The 22,919-nt window shown below is 37.3% G+C and overlaps 1 pseudogene; it reads right to left on the reverse strand.

Moving 5' to 3' along the window:
- Positions 1-22,018, reverse strand: part of LOC141492297 (adenosine 5'-monophosphoramidase HINT3 pseudogene) — a 196,210-nt pseudogene extending 174,192 nt beyond the window's left edge.
- Between the last annotated feature and the right edge of the window lie 901 nt (positions 22,019-22,919).

Below are 22,919 nucleotides of genomic sequence, written 5' to 3' on the forward strand. Positions count from 1 at the left end.
GGGGGGAGGGCCATTAATGGAAGGTCCATTAGTGAAATGGAGAAAGAAATGAGTGTGTTGTGTGTTTTTTTATAGTGTAACTAATGCTATGACATCTCTGGAAGCCTACATATATGCAATTGATTTCACCACAAATAACAGTTTTACAAGGTAAAGGTGAGAGAAGAAGCCATTCTATTGGCTTGAAGATATTATGGTATTAGGTCCTATTTCTTCCCTGGTCATATTTCACTTTCCTATAAAAGAGGGAATAGTGGATAGGATTTTTCATAAAGGACAAGAAAAAAGAAAGAAAAATAACTGTAAGAAAAAGAAAAAAAATATAGATGATCACCTAGGAAAATACCTTAAAATAGTTAGAATCAACAAGATTGATAAGCAGGCAGGCAATATCACTTTAAAATGGGAAAGAATCCACAAAAAAGGCATGAATTAAAGACAGTGAAACATACACACACACACACACACACACACACACACACACACACAAACACACACCCCTGAGAGGCAGTAAGAGTAGGTGGGCAGCACTCAAATGAAACGATCATAATTGCACCCAGAGGAAGTTCTTTCTGAAAACAAAGCCTTGAAGAAAGAGAAGAAAAGAAGATAAATTCAAAGAGCTGTTTATGTAACCTTAGGGGATTTGAACTGACAACCCCTGAAACATAGAAGGGAAATGAGATGGCACGAGGGCTGAATGCTAAGAAATAGAGCTTTTGGCAAGAGGTCAAAGAGAACGGAAGTAGGGTGGGGGGAAGGGGGAGAGGAAGAGAGATGGAGCAGGGAAAGGTGAAGCTTTTATCTTAAAAAGAAGTTAAGCATTTCTTTTAATGCAATTGGAATCTAGAAGGGGGGGGGGGGGAGAGAAAAGGATTCTTTTGCCTGGGATGGTTAGATGGGCAATAGTCTCAGTAGACTTGACCTAGCCATGGGTAGGTATCATCTCCTAATTTCATTAATGTCACTGACACACCCACTGTTACACTGAAACGATGAAAGAGGACCTCTAACAAGAAGTTTCTTGAGAAATTCTGCTGAGCTCACCAGAGCTTGATGTGAGCAGGGAGGAAGGATTATAGAAAAGCCACTGTGGCAACTATGGAATAAGCCAGAATGGTGTAGCCCCAAGAGTCACTGGGATAGTCAAGGAATACTTGACTGTGATGGAATCTCAGTTTCCACGAATGACTGGATGCTTGTGACATTTTAAACCAAATGTAGGCAAAGAATCTTTATAGGGTAGCCACCCTGTGTTTGATGTTGTCCTATGCACTGAAAAGGGAAATAGGACTCTCCTCTATATATAGGTATATACTTACACATGCACATACATATATTTTATATATTTTATATATATACATGTATATATTATTTATACATGTGTGTATAAAACCTATATAAAACATATATATATGTATGTATGTATTAAAACAAAAAGGACAAAGTCTCTGCTCTCTTGTAGCTTTCAGACTACTTGTAAAATCATGGAAGAGATTCTAGAAGAGGGGTTCTTACCTGGGGCCTATGAATTTTTTTATATTTTGCTATTTCAGTATAATTGGTTACTTTTATAATCCTATGTATTTTATTTTATGCATTTTAAAGTATCCTAGGAAAGAGTTCATAGAGCATAGACTGTTGGTGGGATTCATGACCAAAAGAAAGTTAAGAAACCTTCCCTTAGAGTTCACTGGATCACAGATTTAGAACTGGAAGAGAACTCTGAAGTCATCTAGACCAGCTCTTTCATTTACAAAACAGAAAACTGAGGCCCAGGGAAGTTGTTACTCCTTCTTGTTCACATAGCTATGAATTTGAACCCAGGTATTCTTTTTTGGGATTTTTTGTGAGGAGTTGTTTTTGTAAGGTTAAATGACTTGCCCAAGGTCACACAGCTAGGCAATTTTTAAGTGTCTGAGGTCAGATTTGACTCCAGGGCTGGTTCTTTATACCCTGCACCATCTAGCTGCCCCAAACCCAGGTATTCCTGATGCTGTCTAGCACCTTACTTACTATGTCAGATCAATATTCTTATTTCTAAAAAGATTTGGAAATAGAAGGCAAACTATGATAATTATCATAGTAGGATAGTTCCCCAGCCTCTGAGGTGTATTCTCAAGAAAAGGTAGCATCTTAGATTTCCACATCTCAATGAACCAAACCAATATAAGACCACATTCCAAGAACCACAAAGCTGGGACAATACAGAGAGCCAAAGGGAGCTTCATAAATGGGACCTTCTATACCCAGTATAACAAATGACAAAATGGCTTCAGCAAAACTCCCTTGAAGAAAGTCCCTAACCCTGTGTAAGAAACATATAACTTGGAAGATTGGCTGAATCTTCCAAGGTTAAAGAGCTCAAAGCAAAGAATCTAAAAAGCTGAGAATTAGGAAGGACCTGGAAGGTCACCAGAGAGGTTGTACAGTAGAATAGGAAAAAGTTCTTGATTTGGTGTCAAGAAAGACCTGTGTCCAAACTCACCTTGGCCACTTACTTGCTGTGTGAATGTGGCTGTCATTTAAATTCTCTTTCAATTTCTTATTTGTAAAATGGGGGTAATAATACCTGTAAGTAAGTATGTATGTCATGGAATTGCTTTGAGAGTCCAATGTAAATAATGAAAATATAAAAAGTACTCTATAAGCATTAATCATTATTATTTATTCCTATTCACATGTGGACAAGGGTATACTCTATAATATCCCCAAGAAGAGGTCATCCAGGCCTTAAAAGGAAAATCACTGTCTTCCTAAGGCACTTTTGAAAAGCTCAATTTGTTAGAAAGTTGCTCTTCATATCCAACCAATATCTGTCTCAGCAACTTCCACCTACTGCTTCTTGTTCTACCCTCTAGGAAGAAATAGAACATGAATAATCCCTCTTCCACATGACAGGCCTTCAAATACTTTAAGACAGCTATCATGTCCCCCTTCAGTCTTCTTTTCTCCAGGCTAAACATTTCCTTCCAATGAAGCTTATATAGCAAGTTTCAAGTCTCTTCATCAACCTAGTTCCCTGTCTGGATAAGCTCCAGCTTGTCAATGGTCCTTCCTAAAATGTGGTAGCCAGAACTGAACCCAAGACTAAGAGATGTGATTTGATCAAGGCAGGGTGAAAGTGGGATTGTAAACTCCTTCATTCTGAATATTATGCTTCTAGAAAGTCGATTCAAGTTCACATTAAATTTTTTTGGCACCTATATTATATTATTAACTCTTAGAACTTGTCCATTAAGATCCCAAGGACTCTGTGACATTAATAATTATCTGGTAATAGTCAGTATGTCCTTTTTTTTTTGCAAGGCAACCGGGGTTAAATGGCTTTCCCAAGGCCACACAGCTAGGTAATTTTTAAGTGTCTGAGACTGGATTTGAACCCAGGTACTCCTGACTCCAGGGCTGGTGTTTTATCCACTGTACCACCTAGCTGCCCCAATAGTAAGTATTTCTTTAGATGATTTTTCTGAGCCTAAATATAGGTCTTTATATTTATCCCGACTAAAATTCATGTTTTTAGATCAGCTCTAACTTATCAAAATATTTTTGGATACTGATTCCATCAGTTTCAGGTCAATTGAAATTTTGAAAAGCATTCCATCTATACATTCATGCAAAATAAGATGCTAAAATTAATGAGCAAATTTCAAAACCATGCCATCTATGCATTAATCCAATGTTATTCTGAAGGGGAAAAAAAAGACTCAAAGTCAAGGCCATACAATACTCTACTAGAGACCAAGTTAATATTGATTCATAATGACCAATCTTTAAGTCTAATCATTCAACTCATTCTAAATATATTTAACTCTAATATTGATAGCACACATTTTCCTTTAGAGACCAGAGTTCTATTGCAAGAAGACTTTGTCAAATGCCTTACTGAAATCCTTGTATTCTCCCAAGGGTAGTACATGTTGTGAATGTCTTATTCCAAGCAGAAAATGAGGTTAGTCTGCCATGACTTGTTATTGATGAACCCATGCTGGTCCTAAATGATAACCACTTCCCTTTCTCACAAACTATCCCTTTTAATAACACATCTGGAATTTTTCTAGGAAGTCAAGTCAAGCATATCAGTGTAGAATGTGAAGAATCAATTATCTTCTGCTTTTGAAAATAAGAACATAGTCTCACATCTCTGAACCACTGAGACTGAAGAACAGCTTAGTAAATTCTTTCTCTGTACCTGGGGTCTTGAATTCATCACTGAGGGATGATAGGTACTTTCTAAGTATCTCAATTTATGACTTAAACTTCATGTTAACCATTTATGTTTTAGCCCCAGTTTAATATTCACATTGCCAGAGGGAAAAGAATGATATGAAAAATTGAGTAATTCTTCCTTCTTTCCATTCTGCAGTATCATTCTCCCATCCATTCCCAAAGCAATGATCTTATCCTTTCTTTTATTTTGGCTTTGATCCCCAGCATGATTTTGAAAACTCATTTTATTCTTCTCTGTAATTATCACAACCTTCCAATCACTTTGATCTTTAGCAATCTTGACATTATTATTAAAAAAGCACCCTTTCGTGCTCATTTTCAAAATTTCTGTCCTTTTTTCTATACAGCTTTCTAAGTCTGAATCAATATGTTTCCTATGCAACCACAATGATTTCTTTAGACTACATGTCTTTGATGTACATCGTATGTACCACCATATTTTCTGTTTTTATCATGGTTTCCAGTTCCCATAATTTCTATTTTGACAACTAATTCCTTCTTATTAGAAGTAAGGATCAGACCCTCCTTATCTATTCATCTACATTTTACATAAAATGAAGTTGTGTGTGTCACCTTCTCTGATCCAACAGATGTCCAGATAATTAAAATCCCCATCACAGTTCCATGATTTTGTGACAGTTTTATTTCCCATTTCTAGAACTTATCCATTTCTTCCCTCTGCCCAAATGATTCATAACATTATCCCCATCCCAAAATTATTTCTATTTCTCCATTGCCCTTTATCCCTTCCATTTGTGGATTTCCTCAAAGAGGTATATCTTTTTCATATATAGTACTACTATTATTTTTTATTAAATTCTTGCCTTTTGAATAAAATATTCCCTTCCTAGACAGTCTGCTTATGAATCATACTCCACCAAGTTTCAGTGTCACTTAAGAAGCTGAATACAATTTTCCTTGCGCTAACATATCTAATTAATTTTACTTATTGCCTCATAGTTATTTGAGCTTTTAGCAAACATGGATAAAATATCCTTGTAAACTATTTATTTGGTCAAGTAAGACTCAATACTTCTAAAAATCATCTTTCCCATCCATGTTTTTGGATGCTTAAAAGAGAGATCATCTGGTTTTAGAATTGTGGAATTGTCACAAGGAAATAAAATTGTCACCATTATTTAGTTCTCCAGTCAAGTGCGAAACTTCTGATACTTTGTAATATGTAAATTGTTTTATTTTCTGAATATCCCACTGATTTTATATAGCAAACACAATAGAAGGAAGTTGAAGGAGCATTTTGGAATACGTATAAACATTATGAATACATAGAAGTGGGGTCACTGTCTAAAGAAATTGATGCCACTGCAACTGAGTAGGTATTCAACAATTGAGGCATGCCTAAAAATATTATGGGACTTAGATGCAATAGTAAATTACTGGCATCATAAATAAGAAAGCTACGGTAAAACAAAGGATAACTCATAGGAATTGCTACAAAGGGAAGGAAGCAGAACCAGAAAAACAATGTACACAATGATTGCAACAATATAAAAAGAATATCTATAAGAATGAACCTCCCCAGGGTATCTAGGTGATCCACTGGATAAAGAACCAGCTCTGGAGACAGGAGGACATGAGTTCAAATCCAGCCTCAAATCCACACCTACTGTGTGTCCCTGGGCAAGTCACTTACTCCATTGCCAGAAGAAAGAAAGAGAAAGAAAGAAAGAAAGAAAGAAAGAAAGAAAGAAAGAAAGAAAGAAAGAAAGAAAGAAAGAAAGAAAGAAAGAAAACTAGATAGAAAAGAATGACCTACCCCCTTCTTCTTTATGGAGTGGGGGGAACTATGAATGTGGAACACTATATGTATTTTTGGACTTAACTGTTGTTGGTTAGTTGTAATTAACTATTCCCCCCCCTTTTAATCTTTATTGGATGGTACTCTGAAAGGGGGAAAGGGAAAGAAATATTTGAAATTAAGTTGATATAACAATAAAAGTATCAATAAAATTTTAAATTAAAAAAGATATATTTAATAGTTAAAAAGAATTAAAATGCAAATACCCATGGTAGTATATTCAATTCCACAAGCCTTTTTTATGGTACAATGTGAGGTACTGTAGTAACAAACACCAAAATCAAATGATCCTTTCCTTTAAGTAGTTTACACTGTACTGACATAAGTTTTAAGAAAAATTATAAATTACTGATATGAATATTTTTCCAGAGGATAGGTTTTCAGAGCCAAGAGGAAAGTGGAAAGAACATGAGGTCATTGGACACTTGAAATGGAAGAAAGGAAATGCCACAGCAAAAGAAAGGGGAACAGAAGGGACCTTTGGGGTCCATAATTCTTATCATTACCAGCCCTGTCTTTGTTTTTTGAAGAGGATACTATTGAGATAGATAGATAGACTTATTGCATGCCTTGTCATTTCATCTGTTCTGAAACTGAGTTTTTCAAGGGAATAATGAAGATAACAAGTTGTAGAGTCTCCCTTACCAGAATATCAGGAGGATTCACTTTGATAACCTTTAGTGGAAGAGGACTTAATGAACCCAAAGTAGAATTGTGCTATTACTCTTCCCAGAAGCTCTTATTCCCCTTAAATTATTCCTATTATATCTAGAGCTGAAGAAATTTCAGATGCTTTCTAGTCTAAGTGCTTCATTTTAGGGGCAAAGAAATTAAAGCTCAGAAAATGACTAATCTTGTCCAAATTTATCTAAGTAAGCATCAAAGATATGATTTGCATCCAGGTCCTCTGACCTTCAATGTGCTTTTCACTCATCTTAAATGAAGCAGCTTCATATTGAAATTCTTCTTTTATCTTTATTATTCTCTTATGATCAATTTCAGCCATTTTGTAATATGGAAATTGTTCATTTACTGAATATTTTCCTGATATTACATAGCAAAGGGGCAGAAGGAAGGTTTCACATAGCAAGAGGCCCAGGACTGACTGGAGGCCAACAGATGGATAACACAGAAGACCACCAGATCTACATGAAACAAGGGTAAGTGTTCATGTATGTGTATGCATGCCCAATGTGTTTCAGAAGATTCAGTTTTGATGTGAGAAGTTATGACTGACCAATAGTGGTAATAATTCTTCTTCCATGCTTCATTAGATGAAAATTATTTCCCCTCTCAAGTTTGGCATATGGTGTTCATGACTAAAAAACTACTCTTTTTTGCTGTTAAGTCATTTTTCAGTTGTGTCTGACTCTCCATGACCCCAGTTGAACATCATTCATCACCTGATAATCAATCTTCTACTAATGGCCCTCTCCAAATTTAATTGAGATAGTTTTTGAATGAGAACCACTGTAGTAATAATAATAATAATAATAATAATAATAATAGTAATATTGAAGTGCTTTTACATATAGTATTTAATCCAATCTTCAGATTCATGTTATGAAAGCAATCTAAGAGCTCATATTGTCCAATATGACAATCTCCACCACCTAATAATCAGCCTTCTATTGATGGGCTTCTCCAAACTTAATTAAGCTAGTGTTTGAATGCTTGGCACTGTGTTAAGAATTTTATGATTAATATCTCATTTAATCTTCACAACAACCTTGAGAAGTAGGTGTTATTATTATTATCCCCATTTTACAGTTGAAGAAACTGAGGCAAACAGCATTAAGTGACTTGAGCAGAGTCACACAGCTAAAATGCATCTCATACTAGATTTGAACTCAGGTCTTCTTGACTTTAGACTCAAGTCCTCTATTCACTGCCCTACATTGTTACTGTCAAGGCTGAAGTATGCTTAACACATGTCCCAGTACTGATTAGCAAACCCCTTCAACTGCTGTCACCTCCTCAGAGATAGGAACACAAGTGCCTGAAAAATTAGTTTTTAAGTTTAAGAAAGAGAACAACTAATGATAGGTTAAGAAAAGCTAAAAGTATGGGGGCTAATTTTGTGTTACAAAGCACAGACCTTTCCCTAACATAGTAGCATCAAGCTGACATGCTAGTGATTGTCAGTGAACAGTGGCTTCATGCTTTATGTTTGCCAAGCGTCCTAGGCAACACTCACAACTTTATGAATCAAAATTCAACTATAAATATTAAAAATGTCACCTGCAAAGCCCTGAGCTAAGGAGTTTTGTGGGGCTTTTTTCCCCCTTTCATCAACAGGAGATGTGGCTTTGATCTGCCAAGAACACAGCCCACAGCTACACAGCTTCATTTGAGTTAAAGTGAGGGATGTTAACAATCATCATAAAGACCGGAACCTAGACCTTTCTAGAAGAATTGGCCCAGAGCCAAAGAGGGGAATTTGTTTTCTGCTTACCTGGTCACTCTCAGTCTTGATAGCATATCCAGGCACATCCCCTTAGCCTACCCACATCTCTACCTAGGCACAAAAGAAGCATACATACATACACACACACACACACACACACACACACACACACACACACACATTTTGATTTTAAAGAAAAAAGGAAAACATTCTTCAAAAGTTGGTCTAATTTTTAAAACTTTAATTTGTTCAAAGAATATGGTTTAATAAATAAACAATCAATAAATAAAATCTTTAATATGTTCAAAGCAGAAACAATAGCCCAAAACCCCTCTTGCCTTTTCCCTCTATGTACTTTCTTTTGTTTCCACTAACCTGCTACTTAGGCACAATAAATAAATAAAGAGAAACCATAACTTTAAGTGGAAAAATATTAAAAAAAAAAGTGGGACATAGAAAGTGAATTAAAGATAGAAGTAAAGAAAGTGAGAAGCATGATGACAGTGAGACTATAAGAGGAAGAAGAGCGGATTAGAAGAAGGTTGATGCCTTCCTTGTGTGTAATAGGCACTTAATAAATAGTGAATTAAATCAAATGGAATTGAATTGTTGGCAAGAAGAGGATGTAGAAAGTGAGGAAGACCAGAAAAATGAAGCAAGTCTCACACTTTCTTTTTAGCAAAAGTTGCCCATAAATGAAAATGTGTTTTCCTGACCTGGGTTTTTGTCCCAGTTTTGGTATTACACAGCAACTAAATTACTGAGTAAGTCACTTCCCTACACCTCAGTTTCCTTATCTGTAAAATGGAAATAATGTTTGACATTCCCATCCCATAGGGCTGCATGTATCATTGGTTTCCCTTCACATTCCTCCTGACTCTCAGGTCAGAGCTTCCAGGCTGTTTCTTGTGTTGGCCAGATCCTGGTTTGTTTTTTTTTAACCAGCCAATGGATTTAAGTAACTTGCCCAAGGTCACACAACTAGATAATTATTAAGTATCTGAGACTGGATTTGAACTCAGGTCCTCCTGACTCCAGAGTCAGTGCTCTATCCACTACACCATCTAGCAGCCCCAGCCAAATCCTGTTCTGAGTTCACCTAGGGGACATGAACTCTGGGAATTAAAAACAGAACTTTCCTCTTCCTTCCCTGCATGCCATTCCTGGTTCACTCCCTACAATCCTTGACATGCTACCATCCTGCAGGTTACTAGACCTTTCTTTCTCTTCCTCCCAAAAAAAATGCAAATAAACATCTCTTTCATCTTTCAAGTCCAACCTTCCTTCCTCTCTAGGACCACAGTATTAGTGACATTAATATTTTGTTTAAGATGAGACAGGACTTGGGGATCTCATCACCAAATCACACTAACCTGAAGATACTATGCCTGTGCCTGAATTAACCTCAGTTAAAGAACCTCTGTCTTTGGATTAATTAAATTACCCAAAATGAAAAAATTTCAATATATGTAGGACCATTTAATTCAGCCATTTAAATGAGACTATTTCTGTGAGTTTTTGGAGTTTTCAAAGGAAAAGACATAATTAATTCCTCACACCCATTTTAGTTCCTACTTTTTGCAGCAAGGTCTCACCAAATTAATGGTAAAGTCAATGTTATACAAGGAAGGTAAGAGGAAAAAACCCATGCACAAGAATTAAAGGGGAGGGGGCAGAGCCAAGATGGTGACAGGAGAGGATCATCTCTTAGGTGCTCTCTCAAAACTTATAAACTAAGGACTCTAACTAAATTTTCGAGAGACAGAATTCACAGAGGGATCCAGGGAGGCAGTTCTCCAACCCAAGGTAACCTGGAAAAGAGCAGAAAGGCTCCATTCCACGGGGTTAGGGGGGTGGCCTGCCAGAACGAAGGAACTTCAGCCTACCAGAGGCAGCCCCAGGGTGCTGGGAGCCAAGGCTCACTGCAGCAGGGGCAGTTTCCTGATCTACACCCCAGGGAGCATGGGACACAACTTAGGGGAATCAGTGGCGGGGAGGGGGAACCTCTGCCAGAGGAGCCGTGAAGCCCAGCCCTCAGGGAACTCAGTGAACAGCCCAGATCTAGGAACAGGAAGCAGATGGAACCAGTAAGCAAAAGCCCCCAGGCATGAGTGTTGAGCCTAGGGAGGGGAGTGGAGAGAGACTGTCAAGGTCTGTCTTCTGCACCTGGAACAGGACTCTGGAGCTCTGACCACATTCAGATCCTGATTGCAGTCTAGGCACCCCCATAGAACAGCAGCCCCCCCACCTCAGCCCCGTGACAGAGGGGTGTGTTTGTGGTCATTCACAGACCAGGAGAGCTTCACACACTGAGAGACTTGTGTGTGTGGGGGGGGGTGACCCAATAATACTCAAAAGCTCAGGAAGTACCCCAAAACCAGGCACAGGCCAGAGAAATGAGTAAGCAGAGAAGAAAGACGAACACCATTGAGAAATACTTTGCCTGTGATCCCAAGAAGGATCAAAACACTCAATATGAAGAAGAGGAAGTACAAGCTCCTGCATCTAAAGACTCCAAGAAAAACAGAAATTGGGCTCAAGCTATGACAGAGCCCAGAAAAGACTTTGAAAATCAAGTGAGGGAGATAGAAGAAAAATTGGGAAAAGAAATGAGAGAGATGCAGGAAAAAAATATGAAAATGAAGTCAGCAGCTTAGTCAAGGAGATACCAAAAAAATGCTGAAGAAATGTTAAAAACCAGCATAGGTCAAATGGATAAAATAGTTCAAAAAAGTTATTGAGGAGAAAAATGCTTTAAAAAGAAGAATTAGCCAGATGGAAAAGGGGATAAGAAAGCTCTCTGAGGAAAACAAATCTTTTAGATGTAGAATGGAGCTAAGGGAGGTTGCTGATTTTACAAGAAATCAAGATCAGAGGTGGCTAGGAGAGGAAACAGCATACATACATACATACATATATATATATATATATATATATATATATACATACATATATATATATATATATATACTCAATGGGGTATAGACATCTGGAGTAAGAAGGAGAGAAGGAGGATGGGGAAAGGGTGATATGCGTAATGGAGGAGAGGATGGACAGTGAGGGGAGAGTGGTCAGATATAACACATTTTCTTTTTTACTTCTTGCAAGGGGCTAGGATTGGATGGCCTAGCCTGGACCATAGGGTCAAGTGGATGCTGGGCCTAAGGAGTGGTATGTGGACTCAGGCCTCTTGGCCCCAGGGCCTGGGATCTGTCTGCTGCACCACTCAGCTACCCTACAGCAGAGACAGAGTGAAAGGAGAGAGAAAATATAGTATATGGTAGTGGAGTAGTACGAATAGAGGGAATTGTGATCAGCAATGGCAATGGTGGAAAAATATAGAAGTAGCTTTCGTGATGGACTTGTCATAAAGAATGTGATCCACCTGTGACAGAGCTGGAGGTATTGGAACACAGACTGAAGCACATTATTATTATTATTATTATTATTATTATTATTATTATTATTATTATTATTATTATTATTATTATTATTTTGGGGGGTTGCAGGACAAATGGGGCTGGGTGGCTTGTCTGGGGCTGCACAGTTGGATGATTGTTGGGTGTCTGAGGCCAGATTTGGACCCAAGTGCTCCTGGCTCCAGGGCCGGTGCTCTGTCTGCCACCTGGCCACCCCTACTATCATTATTATTATTATTATTATTATTATTATTATTTTATTTTGGGTCTATTTTTTTGGTTTTTGCAGGGTAATGAGGTTGGGGTGACTTGCCCAGGGGTCACACAGCTGGGTGATTTTTGGGTGTCTGGGGCTGGATTTGGGCCCAGGTGCTCCTGGCTCCGGGGCCACTGCTCCATCCACTGCACCACCTGGTTGCACCTGCTACTACTACTACTACTACTATTATTATTGTTGTTGTTGTTGTTTTTAATTTTAATTTTTTTCTCTTTCCTTTACTTTATCATTCATGCTGGTATATATTTTTGGGGGGAGGGGGTATTATATTTACTCTTAAATAAGAATATTTTAGTAATGTATAAAAAATCATTTGTACAAAATAAAAATAAATAAATAGAATTTTGCTCTAATGAAAAAATTCCAGTAAAAAAAAAAAAGATTTGTTTGGGTTTCTATAACATTATAATAAATTCTCTATTTAAAATGAGCTAAAAAAAGAATTAAAAGGTGGTGTAAAAGTTATTAAAGAATACCCTGAAGATGAGAGAAATGCTAGAATCCTCTAAGTCTGTATTTCAAGGGTAGTGTGGTATGGCAGCCTCCCCCAAAACTGTTTCCTTCCCCTTTTTACAGGAAAATTCCCATATTCAACATGTGTTAGGATGTTCCTTTGCTTTTTAGAAGTTACAAGAGTAGTGGTTGATTGGGGAAGTAAGGAGGAATTGATATGTTGGTTCTGTCTGTTTCTAGATCTGTGTTTTGTAATTTTGGAGTATTGTCATTTGCTGAAAAGTCTGAGGAAGAAGAAAAGGGAAAGAATGGGAGAGTCTGTGGTTCAATCTATGGTTGACTTTGAACCTGTCCTCTTAGAGATAGGAGCCTTGGTCTTCATGACCTTGGATGAACTGAGAAACCCCCCCCCACCCCCAGTAAATATGGTCATGAGATCATGCAAAAAAATAAAAGAGGGTGCCAAAGTTCCTTCAGGATCTGAATTTATGATTTCACTTTTAACTATTCCAAGTCAGCCTCCCCCTCTAGGACTAGAATTATTCATCTTTCTTTTTTGCTTCTATCATGGACCACTTTAGATGACTGGTGAATCCCAGGGATCTCTTCTCAGAATACTGTTTTTAAGAGTATAAGATAAAATATATAGGATAATAAGGGAAATCAATTATGCTGAAATGCAATCTTGAAAAAAAGGAATTCTTAAATTCACTAATTCCAGATTGAAAACCTCTGCTCTGAAGTATGCCAAAGGTGAAACAATCAGTTTAACATTCACAGGGGTCTTTTCTTTTTTTAATTTTATTTATTTATGGCAATGGAGTTAAGAGTGACTTGTCCCAAGGACACATAGCTAGGCAATTATTAAGTGTTTGAGGCCAGAATGCAACTAAGTTTCTCCTGACTCCAGGGCTGGTGCTCTATTCACTGCTCCACCTAACTGCCCTTCAGAGGTCTTTTTTTTTAAACTAGGGTGATTTGCATCTATGAAATGGGTTAGATTATTGCCCGGGTTCAGAGATTCTAACACAATGCCCAATGTGGCCCTGAGGAACATTCACAGTTTTAATTCTGGGATTGTGATGTTCATGTTTAATATAGCACCATGGGGAGAAGACTGATGTTAAAAAATGATTTTTATGGAAGAGGACAGCTTGAAATCATTGAAAACCTTGCACAACTTCCCATTTGAAATTATTCAGAGACAAAAGTTATGCTAATTATTTCCTTTCAATAAGATGAATCCTTTGAAGTGTTTCACAGTAATAATGATAAAATTCAATTCAACAATTATCCCTACTGGATGGAAATCACTGTACTAAATACTAGAAGTGGGAGATAAAACATGTATATAAGAAACAGACCCTGATCTCCTGGAGTTTATAGTCCAGAGAAGAAATATCTACAATCCAATTTGGATCACCATATTAGAGATCATTATGAACTTAGAATGATTAGAAAAAGATTTCATGAAGGAAGACTTTGTGAACTGAACTTTAAAGGACAAGCAGAATTTTAACATAATGGAATGTAGTATAGGACATCCCAGACAACAGGAGACATCATCAACTAAAGTACAAAAGTGGGAAAGCATGGGGTAATATGTGGAGGATGTGAAAATTCTTTGAAACAAGGAGTACAAGAAGGGGAGCAGTATGAAAAAATTAATGAGTGAATAAAAAACTATTATTAATAAATATTAAGATCTTAGATTTAGAGTTAAAATGAACCTTAGAAGCCATTGAGTCTAACCCCTTTGTTTTATGAATAAGAAAATAAAGGTACAGAGAGCTTAAGTGACTAATTGTCTAGGGTAGGATCTGAGCCCAAGTCTTTCTGACTACAAGTCTAGCACCCCATATATTATACCATGGTGCAATGTAACTACAGCCAGGCATTGATTTGGGCCCTAGAAAATAAATTAGTCACTGCCTTCAATGAGATTACAAGGGAAGACAACACCTTTAAAGTGAATGATGGCAAGGAAGGGAGTCTTGGACTGGGAAATTATAGAAATTGTGAGTAGAGCTATTGCATGTTGGATTAACATACCCTTTCCCAAAGTTGTACACAGATTGTGTGCCTTTGATTATAAATGTGTGTATATGTTTTTGTCTGTCTGTCTATGTGTATGGGTAAGTATGTTTGAGTGTGTGTTTACTTGCATACTCTTCATTCTTTGCCCTCCCCCTGATATAAAGTGAATAATGTGCCCTTTTCTGTCATGCTTCTGACTTTCCCATCTTCTGCCTAACACCTTAGATAAAGTCTCACCCTAGAATCTCCTTCAGTGTCTGGGACCTTCCACCCTAGAACATCTATTAGCTATGCCAGAGGTCTGGTAATTTTTTCTTTGTTTTTGTCTTTTTTGTATACCTAGCACTACAAATGGTACCTAGCATTCAGTAGGTACTGAATAAATGCTTATTGGTTGAATGACCTCCTTATTCAACTCCCCAGATTTCATTCTTCTTATTCTAACTCATAAAATCTGCCTGCCACTAAATTCAGATGACTCTGGAGGAGAAAGTGGGATTGATTACTCTGCACAACTCTGCCTCACTTAAATTCAGTTCACTTGCAAGTAAAAACATCACCCTGCTAATCTATGTCATCGGACCTCTTTGACAAAGAAGACCAAAAAACATTGTAATCTAATGTTACCACATTAATTGTCCTAATGCATAGTTCTAATCACATCACTTTCCTGATCCGAACCTTTTGATAACTCTCAAATAAAGTGCAAACACACTAGACTAACATTCAAGACCATCTACAATCTGGCTTCAATTTACCTTTCTAACTGTCAGTAGAGTAGGTAAAAGTATTTAGGGGAGTTAGTAGGGAAAGGAATTGTGTTTCTAGATCATACTTAGCAATATACAATGGTAATCAGAATATCCAATAAGAGAGACAGGAGTAAGAAAATGTAAGAATACACAATACAGATGTGGTATTGATGCTGCCTCAGTACAGATGCTGATCCTTTCTCCCTGCTGGCATCATCATGATGCATGGACACATGCACAAGTATTATGTTGTTCTGGGACTGAGCATCATGTTGCTCCAGAGACTTTACACAGTCCCTACCAAAAATGGAAAAGCAGAGAATTATGATAGTTATAGACAAGTGCCCTTTTCTGAAAACCACTATCAGACTGAGCTTATTCCTTTGAGAATTAGTAAGCCCAGTAGGTCAGTGAACTCATGTTACTTTTCTCATACAACTGCCCGCATGAATGTTGTACACCCTGGGCAACTGGCTACCCCCTTACTTTTCTTCTTCAGTGTCTCTGATCACATATTTCCCCAAAATACAAAATACATTTTCCCCTACTTCTCATCATTGAAATTCTGCCTGTTCTCAGATGCCTGTCTTGCAAAGTCAAAAGGTAATTTTTCCTTCCTCTGCATACTCAACATATTTTATTCATTCTGATGTCCATGATAACATTCTGTCATGTATTATAGTCATTGTCATACATGTCATCTTCCCTATATAACTCGGTGGCTTTCCTCACCTCTTACCTGGGCTATTACAGAGTTGTCTCCCTAACTTACAATTTCTCCACTCTTGCTTCTATCAATCATCTCCACATCCTTATCAAACTGATATTGTTAAAATCTCAGATCTGACTATGCTTTCTCTTCTCAAACATCTTCTCCAGTTTCTTATAACCTCAGTAATGCCATTTAAATCCTTCTATAATTTAACTCCCACTTATCTCTCTATTATATCATAATTTTTCTCTTTATCTTCAAAATGTTTTAATCAAATCACCTGCTTTCTAATTTCCACCCCCAACCTTCTAACTCCTGCCTCCAAGCATTTGCAATGTCTAGAATGTATTCCTTCCTCACCTCCATCTTTTGGAATCTTCTGTTCAGTTGTTTCATTTGTTTCATTCATGACCCCATTTGAAGTTTTCTTGGCAAAGTGTTTTTACTATTTCCTTGTCCATCTCATTTTTCAGATGAGGAAACTGAGGCAAATTTACGTGACTTGCACAGAGACATGGTAAGTGACAGAGTCTAAATTTGAACTCAGGTCTTCCTGACTCCAAGACTGGCACTCCATCTGTTATACTGCCGAGCTGCCCTTGGAAATCTAGCTTTCTTCAAAATTCAACAGATGGTATCTCCTGGAGAGTTCTTCAGTCATTCTTTTCCTTTTGAAATTGCTTTGTATAACTATGCATATGTTTTATATTTGTTTACTTGTGCCTATGTCTTCTCCCCTGATTGAATGTACATTCTTCAAGAAAAGTGTCCCTAATGTCTTTTACAAAATAGGCATTTAAGAAATATTCTCAGCTTTTTCCAAACAACACTGCCTATACTCTGGCCATGCTACTCATTCAGCTTCCACCAGAACCTGATCTATTCTCCCTGGGATCCTGTGCTCTGATGCATAAGGCTTTGTTTTATCTTGCCTAGAATGAACTTCCTCCCTTCCCTTACAAGCTCCCTTTTAATAAGTTGTCTTCACCCAACAGAATGTAACACTCTGAGAGCAAGGACTGTCTTGTATAGTTACATTTGTAACCCCAGAGCTTAGTACAATGCCTGGACCATGATAAATGCTTAGAAATACCTTTTCATTCATTCACTCAGATGTTTGTTCATTGAATTGATTTGAAACAGGGATCCTTTCTTCTTTATCTTTGCATTTTCCTAGTGGTTAATCATAGTACTTCCTCTTTTGCATCATAGTAGGCACTTAGAAAAAAATTTTAATGAATAATTGTATTTGATCGTTGTATTATTGGTGATATAAGTGTAGAAATCATGCTTATTATACTTTGGTAATTTAAATGTAAATATAAACATGGGATTGACATGTAGAAATATATATACCTTTTAACATATGAAACATCAAAATGTAACATATATATGTGAAGATATATATACACACATATATATGTATATATATATATATATGTGTGTATATATATGATGTCAATCTTGGTGGTAAGATTCCATTTGTCCAGAAGTCAGTTTTATAGCAATGTTAACTATCAAATAAAACATAGCTTGACCTGAAATAAACAAACACACAAAAAACAAAAAAAAAACAACATTTTGTTCTCTGAATCACTTCATGTTTTACACCAAAGAAAAAAATAGAGATAATTTGTGTAGAAACTATAGAAACAATTTTTAGTGTCAGGAGACAGAGCTGTAAGAAGTGGCAGCTGATGGCATGGAGGAGACAGAAGAACATAAAAAGCAAATCAGGCCTCCTGTCTGTTAGTTCTATAACACTCAGTCTGGGGTCATTTAACCAGAGTAGGGCAAAAAAGCCTTCCTTGCCACAACAGCTCCCATGGGCATCACTGCAGAGCCAACAGTGGATCTTTATAATGAGGAGCCTGAGTCATCAGTTAAAGGTCAAATTAAAATGAATGAATGAAAAAATATGTATTAGTTGAATACTATATGCAAAACAGTGTGTTAAGTGCTGAGGACACAAACAGAAAAGCAAAGATAATCTCTGCTTTCAGGTATCTCATATTCTGATGGGAAACACAACACACATAGTTGGTTTCAGTTCTAAGTCCTGTGGTCCTTAGGATGCAGAAGCTAAGGAGATGGTCATGTTTTTTAAATGTCTTTTCCATGAATAAAATAACATTAGTTCCTGATGTAGAACCACTTGACAATAGCAAGGAGTTTGATGTTGAGAACTAACTTTTCTGGGTCTTCAGAGAGATGGATATATGTATGTATGTATGTATGTATATATGTATGTATGTATGTATGTATGTATGTATGGATGGATGGATGGATGGATGGATGGATGGATAGATGATGGATAAGATGGATAGATGGATGACCAGATGGATGAGCAGATGGATGGATAGGTGGGTAGATAGGTAAAATAAAGAAAACGGAGAGACAGAGAGGGGTGATAGATGGATGGATGGATAGATGGATGGGGAGAAATAGATAGCTAGATGGACAGACATTTATGAATTGATAGAGAGATAATGGATAGATGGATAAATAGAAGGATTGATGAATGGATAGATGGAGTTTATTTATTATTTGGTAGAAATCTGATCTCTAAACCAGGAAGACCTGGAATTATATCCTGCTTCTGCCATGTACTTGCTTTGCAATCCAAGACAAGTACTTTAACCTCTTAGCATACGAGGCAACTTTCTAAGACTATAAATTGCAGAGAAAATGTTGACTCCAGTCTATAGAGTCTCTTCCTTAAACAGTTCATCATACTAGTGAAATCAAATCCCAATTTCTAGTTATTTTCCATACACTGCTTTAGAAAAAGAGGGGATGAGGGCAGCTAGGTGGCATAGTGGGGCGGCTAGGTGGCATAGTGGGTGGCTAGGTGGTATAGTGGATAAAGTACCGGCCTTGGAGTCAGGAGTACTTGGGTTCAAATCCGGTCTCAGACACTTAATAATTACCTAGCTGTGTGGCCTTGGGCAAGCCACTTAACCCCATTTGCCTTGCAAAAACCTAAATAAAAAGAGGGGATGGGACCTAGCAAAAAAAAGCATATGGTAGGACCTAAAATATTAGCTTTTCTTCAAATTCATCTGATATATCTTGTATGTTATCAATCCTATGAGATTATGAGATCTTTGAAAGCAAAGACTGTTTTTGTGTGTATGTGTTCTCAGCCTAACAGGTGGCTATATGGTACCATAGTGAATAATTTCTGGCCTGAAATCATGAAGACTCATCTTCCTAAACTCTAATCTAGCCTCAGAAACTCACTAGCTGTGTGACCTTGGGCAAATCACATAAACTTGTTTGCCTCAGTTTTCATATTTATAAAATGAGCTGGAGAAGGACATGGCAAGCCACTTCAGGATTTCTGCCTAGCAGGGTCACAAAGAGTTTGAAATGCCTGAACAAGAAAGAAAAAATAAGAAACTGACATTTTTTCACATCCCCCAAAATTTTATTGCTGTTTAGTTACAGTCTTTGCCTCTTCATAAGCAGTCACAAGTTTCTCTGCTCTTGTTGACTGTCTTCATGTCTCCAAGTCAGTCTGACTAAATGACCTAGGCCAGGGATCTTCACCACAGGAGTGACTATATAGAGGGATCTTGATGTGGGAGACTTTTTCCTGTCATCTGGAGGCAAAAGATAAAACTTGATGGTGTCATTGCACAAAAATGTGCTTCTGACACAGACTGGCATTAGCAAAAGAGACAGGACATGTACCCACATAAAAGCTTGGGCACTTCCATGACTTCACACCTCATTCATGTCAGGAATAATAAACAATCCAAGGCAAATAGAGTTTGTGGCCCCTTTGCAAAGGTCAAAGGGACACCCTGCTAAATTTCACAAGCTTTGATCATTTGAAAAAACTGATCATCTCCCACACTTCATCTTCCTGATTCTCATTTTTTAAATAAAGACTGCAGAGTCAAAAAATAACGTTATCCATTCAATAACACCTCTCTTCATTGGGAAGAGCAGCAATTGATTAAGATGGTTTTGTTTGAATGACCATAGACCACATAGTCTAACCTTGTCATTCTTTTCCTTAACTGGCTTGATCTGAGATTTCCTTGAATAAGGCATTTCACCTCTAAGTCTCAGTTTCCTCATCTGCAATATCAAAGAGTTGCACTTAATGATCCCAGGGCCTACAACCTTTATCCTGGGAAGGATATCTGTAGAGATAAACCTTGACATCTGAACCTGCTGCTACTGGAGACTTAGAATACAAAGATCTTATCACCAAAGTCCTTGGTTTAACATCAGAAACTGATGTGATATTTTTTCAGTGCAAATGGCATTAAATATTGTGCATTAATATCTGCTTTGCTGCCTGCTGCTGCTGCTGCTGGTAGTGGTGGTGGTGGTGGTTGGACCTTCCTTATTGAAGAGGATCAATGACATCACATGTGATTCTTGACTCTTGCATGAACTGGATTTAAATGAGGTAAAGTTGCACAAAGTCATCACCTTCATGCTCCATTCCAGAGACATTAAAGCCCAGTGGCAAGAATAAAGTCAAGATGACTGTTGGTATTCCAGGATGTCATGGAAGATCTTGACATCTAAAGATAAAGGGGATGTTCTAATCTTGTTTGCAGCTGCAACCTTCCCTATGTGAATTCATTAGAATGTGAGCTTCTTGAGAGTTGGGATTTGTACCCTCAGCATTTAGCACAGTTTTTTTTATACATCATAAACACTTAATACATTTTCATTCACTCATTCATTCATTCTCTAAGAACTTTTCAAGCTCTAACATTTTGTGATTATACTTAATGAATGAATGAATTAATGAATGAGCATGTATTTATTGAATGTATGTTATGCCAAGTACTTCGCTGAGCATTTGGGATACAAATAGGAAAGTAAGACAGTCCCTATTTTAAATTCTCCACTAAATTGGTTTTCCACCTCCATTATCCCATCTTGGACTGTTTCCAAAGATTCTTTTCTCAGTGTAATTACTAATCAATTGGTTAGCTGCTTGATAGCCCTCGCTTTCTGGCATTTGATGGGCAAGCCAATGTAATATAATCTATGCCTGTCAGATGGGTATACTACTCTAACTCAGAGGATTTGGGTTAGAGAGAACCTTAGACAGTAGCACTCATTTTGTTTCCCCATGGAAACTGAGGTTGAGGGAAATGAAGTAAATTTCCCAAGATTATATAACCAATATCAATATCAGGATTCAAATCTGAATCTTCAGAATCCAAAACTCAAGTTATTTCAGCTACATCTCCCTAACCCTTCTTTTCCCTTGATATACTTTAAGGTCATTTTCCTACTTCATATTAAGTTTGGCACCACTTTGCTATAATTGCAGTAAATGATTTTTTATCCCACTTTAAAAGTTTTAATTCTCACAACCCTAGAAACATGTAGTACAAATGTTATTATGCCCATTTTGCAAATTAAAAAAACAGATTCAGCATAAGTGATTTGCTTAATGATGAAACCTGGATTGGCCTTTTCATTCTAAAGCTGTGATTCTCCTTCAATCCTCTATAACAAATTCACCTGAAAATCTGAATTTGTTCATTCTCATTCCTTCATTATTTTTACAAGGCTTCTTCTGCCAGAAGCCACTCAGCACATGGATTCATATTTTGCCAGATGTTCAGATTCAGATGTTCACTTAGGAAGAAATATTCAGGCTTGGCATTGCTTGCCATTTATTGGGTGCTTACTGAATTGCTGGCACTGTGAAAAACATAAACAACCTATCTGGAACCCATTTATGTCACCTAAACCAGGGTTCACAGCTGCTAATACCTCAGCTCTGACCTCTCTTTTAAGACAAGTTTCCACCAGTTTCTATTTTTTTCTTTTGCTGCAAAGTTGCCCAAACATGTGCTTAACATGATTTCGACTCACAGAAAGAAGGCAGTTTGTTCGCACTTTTGCAAGTTTGGTTGACTGAGAGCCATTGTGAAAATTGTAGAACCTTAACAACTTCAGGGACATTAGAGATCAATCAACAAACAATTAGGAAAGTGTCTACTGTGAACCAGTACTGGAGATGTAAAGACAAAAAAATGAAAGTTCTTGACCTCAAAAAAGTCACAATAATAATGTCTGTCCTTAGTCTTCAAAGAAGACCATGACCTCAGGGAGATCATGCCAAGACAAGCACATGAACTGTATTTGAGTGCAGGGTGCTGTGCCACATCAGTGGCCTTGCTTTCTCCTCCATCTGGGTCCAATGGCCAGATAGGAATCAGGATGACTGGAGATGGCCTTGGATGTGAGGCAATTAGGGTTAAGTGACCTGCCCGAGTCTCACAACTAGTAAATATCTGAGATCAGATTTGAACTCAGGTCCTCTTGACTTCAGGGTCAATACTCTACCATCTTGCTGCTCTCAAAAAACTCATACTTTCAGGGAAGAATAGACATATATACTGAGTTTTTAGTCATTTTTAAGTCATGTCAACTCTATGTGACCCCATTTGGGGCTTTTTTTTTTGCAAAAATACTAGAATGGTTTGCCATTTCCTTGTCCAGTTCATTTTACAGTTGAGGAAACTGAGATAAACAAAGTAAAGTAACTTCTCCAGGGACACACAGTTTTAAGTATCTAAGACCATATTTGAACTTGTGAAGGTGAATCTGTCTGATTCCTGGGCTAGGTACTCTATCCACTATGCCAACTCTGTACATATATGTTCACATGAATTTAAATGTCAACTTCTAAACCTATATGTATTGTTATTTATATCACATGCATGAACATATATACATGCATGTATATATGGATTATATGTGGTATACCAGTTCCAAAGTCCATTAGTATGGGATTCTCGATGGATATGAATAGGTCACCCCACT

The sequence above is a fragment of the Macrotis lagotis genome, chromosome 6 (genome assembly GCF_037893015.1).
Source record: "Macrotis lagotis isolate mMagLag1 chromosome 6, bilby.v1.9.chrom.fasta, whole genome shotgun sequence".
Lineage (NCBI taxonomy): Eukaryota > Metazoa > Chordata > Mammalia > Peramelemorphia > Peramelidae > Macrotis > Macrotis lagotis.